A 5,361-nucleotide genomic window follows, 5' to 3' on the forward strand; every position below is an offset into this window, starting at 1 on the left:
GCTGGAGCCAGCAGGAGGCTTGGGTTGCTCCCGGCAATGGAGGAATCCAAGCTTCCTGCCTGCGCTGGCCAGCCCGCGGCTCTACTCAAGGCTACAAAGTTTCAATTATAGAAGATAAATAAATCCCAGATACCTGCTTCCAGCTGGACCTGAGCTCTGCTCAAGGCTACAAAGTTTCCATTATAGAAGATAAATAAATCCCAGGAAAAAAAAAGAAGAAAAAAAGGAGAGGCTGGGAGCTTGGGTTGCCGGGGGCATGGCCAGCCTGAAAACGTCCATCAGCCCCCACCCAGGCTGGCCAGGCACTCCAGCGGGATCCCCTGACCATGAAGGGGCTGTGGGCAGCCTGAAAACGGCCGTCACCCAGGCTGGCAACACCCCCATGCGGTGAGGGTACCCACTGGGTGCTTGACCAGCCTGCAAACTGCTATCAGCCCCTCACCCAGGCTGACCAGGCACTCAAGCGGGACCCCCTCCCTGATCCGGGACACCCTTCAGGGCAAACCAGCTGGCTCCCACCCATGCACCAGGCCTCTATCTTATATAATAAAAGGGTAATATGCAAATTGACCCTAACAGCAGAGCGACTGGGAATGACTGGTCACTATGACATACACTGACCACCAGGGGGCAGACGCTCAATGCAGGAGCTGCCCCCTGGTGGTCAGTGCGCTCCCACAGGGGTAGCTCTGCTCAGCCACAAGCCAGGCTGATGGCTGCCAGCACAGCGGTGGTGGCGGGGGCCTCTCCCTCCTCCTCACCATTGCTAAGGATGTCTGACTGCAGCTTAGGCCTGCTCCCTGCTGGCAAGTGGACACCCCCTGAGAGCTCCCGGACTGCTAGAGGGATGTCTGACTGCCAGCTTAGGCCAAGTCCCCCGGAGAACAGGCCTAAGCTAGCAGGTGGACATCTCTCAAGGGGTACCGGACTGTGAGAGGGCACAGGCTGGGCTGAGGGACCCCCCCTGGGTGCACAAATTTTTGTGCATTAGGCCTCTAGTAAATAATTATAAAAACAAAACAAAAGTAAGGCCAAGAATTAAAGCCAAAGGCTGCCTCACAGCAAGGTATCCAGAGAGGTACCATGTGGGCTCCAGTTGTCCTCCCTCTGCATGATCTTCCAGGATGCACTTTCTCTCTTGGATCAGGAACCTCCAACATGTTCATGGATGTTAAAACAGAGCAAAATTACCTTTTAACTGATGACTACCAGACTAAATATTAAAAACATTGTTTAGCATTACCATCACTGTGTTAGCTTAACTGCACCTATAGAAATTCCTTCCTTCTGTAATGTGATGTAATTGTTCCCCTTTCCTTTCTCATAAATTCCCTTTCTCTTGCCTTTGTCTGCTAGTCAGAACTCTATTTGGGTTTCTTGCTGAGTCAGTGCTTCCCAAATAACTATTCTATCTCAAATAAGTGCTTGTTGCCTCTCACTTTGAAAGGTCTTTTATTTTTAGGTAAACAACTCACAGATAAGTCTCAAGTGGATAATATTCATTTGTGAGCACTGGTTTATAAAAGGAGCCAAGAAGTGTCAGTGATTGTTTTATTTCATTACTAGATGCCCGGTGCATGAAATTTGTACATGGGGGGAAAGGGAAACTCCTTAGCCCGGCCTGCACCTTCTCACAGTCTGGGACCCCTCAGGGGATGTCCAACTGCCGTTCCCAGGATTGAGCCTAAACTAGAAGTCAGAGATCCCTCTTGCAATCCGGGACTTCTGGCTCCTAACCACTCGCCTGCCTGCCTGATTATCCCTAACCACTCTGACTGCCTGCCTGATCGCCCCTAACCGCTGCTGCTTGCCTGCCTATCACTCCTAACCACTCTGCCTGCCTACCTGATTGTCACTAACTGCTTACCTCCCTGCCTAATTGCCCCTAACCACTCTGCCTGCCTGATCTCCCCTAACCGCTCTCCTGACTCTCTGATAACCCCTAACCCCTCTGCCTGCCTGCCTCATTGCCCCTAACCACTCGCCTGCCTGCCTCATTGCCCCTAACTGCCTCTGCCTGCCTGCCTCATTGCCCCTAACTGCCTCTGCCTGCCTGCCTCATTGCCTCTAACTGTTTGACTGCCTGCCTGATCACCTCTAACCGCCTCTGCCTCGGCTCCTGCTGCCGTGGCTTTGTCCAAAAGGCTGTCCAGAATGATGTCCGGAAGGTTCTTTGGCTATCTGGTCTAATTAGCATATTACGCTTTTATTATTGTTGATTGCATATGGTCAACTAAGTGGTTCTATCATAAAAGTTGCCAAAACAATAAAAATAAAATTTTTTTTAATGTAGCTATAGATAGTAGTTTAAACCTTTAAATATATTTCTAAAATTTGATGTCATTGAAATTTTTTACAGTTGGGAAAGAAGACATTATAGTTTGAGAGAGATCTATAATAATACAAGTGTAATATGCTAATTAGACCAGATGTCCTTCCTGAAGAAGCCAGGGCTTCCAGGGAAGCCTGGATCCCGGGTGCCTGCCGGCAGCTGAAAGGAAGCACTCCCAGGTCCAGGGTGACAGAGGGAAGCCGGTGCTGGCAGCTGGGGAAGGAAGGCCTACTCTTGTATGAATTTCATATATCGGGCCTCTAGTCCTATATAATAAAGAGCTAATATGCTAATTAGACTGAACAGCCAAATGACCTTCCAGATGACCTTCTGGATGAAGCCATGACTGCAAGGGCTGGCCAAGGCTGCAAGGCCCAGCCGAGGCTGTGAGGTCCAGCCAAGGCAGCCAGGGCTGCACGGGCCAGCCATGGCTGTAGGGCTAAGCTTCTTGCACGAATTTCAGGCATCGGGCCCTAGTAATAACATTTGCATTGATTCCCTTGTTGTAAGTTATATCCATATCTAAATTACTCTAAATATCCACTTAACTAAAGAATCTATAATAATAAAAGCATAATATGCTAATTAGACCAGACAGCTGAACGACCTTCTGGTTGAAGCCGGGGTTGCAAGGGCCATGCCCCTTGCATGGATTTCATGCATTGGGCCTCTACTATAAAATAATTAATTATACTTCCTTTATATTTTAAAAGGCCTTACTCTAGTTTGAGCTTCATTACTGAAGAAACAAATTGAATATGATTCTACTAATTGGTAGCTTGATCAAATTACACTTAGGATGCAAACAAGAAATAGTATTTGGATTTCTATTAGTTCTTTCACAGGAAATTTGGAAATAGATATTTCAGTTATCTTTATCAACTAACTAGAGGCCTGTTGCATGGAAATTCATGCACTCGGGGGGGTCCCTCAGCCCTGCCTGCACCCTCTTGTAATCTGGGACCCTTCCGGTAGGGTCCCTAGGCCTGGCCTGAGATCAAGGCCTATCAGGGCTTTCCTTCCCCCAGCTACTGGCAGCTGACCCTACCCCTGCCGCTGGACTGTGCAGAGCTGCCCCCATCCCCTGCGACTGGTCGCCTCCCTCTGCAGGTAACAGGCATGGGATATGATTGCTTGACTGGCCTGAGCCTCCCTCTGCTGGGCAACTGCTGGCCGGCCCTGAACACCCACCACAGTGTCGCTGGCTGGTGGCTTGGGCCTCCCTCTGTGGGGCGATCGATGGTGGGACCCCCAGATAGATCACCCTGCAGAGGGAGGCCTCGCCTACCCAATGCAGCACCACCAGTCAGGTGGCCTGGGCCTCCCTTTTTTCTTTTTTTTTAAGTAAGTGTAATGTTTACTGAGCGATACAGAACTGAGTACTATGAAGGGTTTACCAGGATGGAAATGCACCTCACCCCTGCCCCTGCCACCCCCAACACCCAGAGACTAAAGTACTTAGAAGCTATACGCAATGGCCATAACTGCTGAATATCTGTTCGCAACAAACAACCCATAGCATATTTATACTGTATCACATTGAGTGATTATAGAAATCCATTTATATATTGTTTGTATAAAATCTTTTTTTTTTGCAAAAATATTTTAAAAAAGAGAAAGTATAAAAAATATGTGCAGTTGAAAGCCCTGCGAGGACAGCCAGTCTGTAAACATTCAATGAGTATGTGCTTTAGAAGGGTGCCCTTGCCTCGTGCCCACAGCAACTCCAGCTGCCACTATGGGCAGTACTGAGTTGGACCATGGTCGGTGGGTACAGCAGGGCCTGGCATTGTGCCCTTCTCCAGCCTTGCATCAGGATCAAGGTCAGGGTCAGGGCCGGGGGCAGGCAGATTGTAGTTTCACTCTGAGTTCCGTACTCAGCCTAATTTTGGTTGCAACTCATGGATTTTCCTGGCTGCTCGGAGGTCCTTTGGGTGGGTGCCCTGGCGGAGAGGCCGGAGAGTGCCCACAGCTGCCTGGTTGGGCGTCTCTCTGGCCCAGAGCCTCTTCCCTGCCTCCTATAAGTGTGGCCCCAGGCAGAACAGGTCCCCCTCAGGACTACTTTGGTCTCAGTGCTTGGTCCTGGGTTTCATCAGCCTGGGTTTCTTCCCCTGGTGTGGCTGATCTGAGTTTCACAAAAAAGCCCGGCCGATGCTGGCTGTGCTGAGCCTCATTGAAGAGTTTTTCATGCAGCAAAGAAGACCCTTCTGAGATCCTCCTCCTCCTCCCTCTCCCCATCACCTCTTCCTCTTCCTCCTCCCAGCCCATGATCACTTCTTCTCCAGCTGCTCCAGCAGTGGGTTGCCTTCTGAGTTGGGGGTCTTAACGCTCTTGGTCCTGACGATGCAGGTGGGGCAATGCCAGTTGTGCATCAGGATGAGCTGCTGCCACTCCTGCTTCAGCTCCTTCATCTGGGTTTTTAGCTCCACATTCATGAGCTCCAGCCACTCAGATTTCTGCTGCAGAAGCTCCATCTGCTCCTTCTTCTTGTTCCAGCATCGGGCTGCCGCCACTTTGTTCTTTTCCTGGTGTTCTTTACTCTGCTTTTCTTCCTTGTCTAGCTCACCTTTCACAGGTTGAGGCCTCTTGCGCAGTTTCACCTCCAGGAAGTGCAAAAGGGTTATCATGGCCCCAGTGTTGTGGATGTCAGTGTATTTCAGCTCCTCTGCAGTTAGGGCCGAGCTGGGGAGTCTGGACAGGGGGCCAAGCCCTGGCAGAGAGCCTGCAGTCATGGAAGGGCCCAGGATCTTCCCAGGCATCATAACAGGAGTGGAAGTCCAGCCCTGCAGAAGCCACAGGCGGAGGCAGCAACCCCGGGGCCTGGACCAGGCTGAAGGCACCGTGCCCACTCAGTGTCCACCGCTGCCAGTGCCTCCTGTCACAGCTGCCAAGCATCCTTCCCACAAGATGTGGTGGGAAGCCTGGGTCTCCCTCTTCGAGGTGATCGATCATGAGGCTCTGCCTGGCTGCCTGATCGCACCTAACCGCTTGCTGGGGGACAGGGCCAGCCCAGGCGAGGGGCCATGGTG

General features: G+C 51.0%; 1 pseudogene; it reads right to left on the reverse strand.

The window, feature by feature from the left end:
* Positions 1 to 4,602: 4,602 nt before the first annotated feature.
* On the reverse strand, positions 4,603 to 5,118 carry LOC139002047 (jun dimerization protein 2 pseudogene; annotated as a pseudogene).
* Between the last annotated feature and the right edge of the window lie 243 nt (positions 5,119 to 5,361).

This window comes from Myotis yumanensis, unplaced genomic scaffold (genome assembly GCF_028538775.1).
Source record: "Myotis yumanensis isolate MYYU_CA2020_CCGP unplaced genomic scaffold, mMyoYum1.0.hap1 SCAF_2, whole genome shotgun sequence".
NCBI lineage: Eukaryota > Metazoa > Chordata > Mammalia > Chiroptera > Vespertilionidae > Myotis > Myotis yumanensis.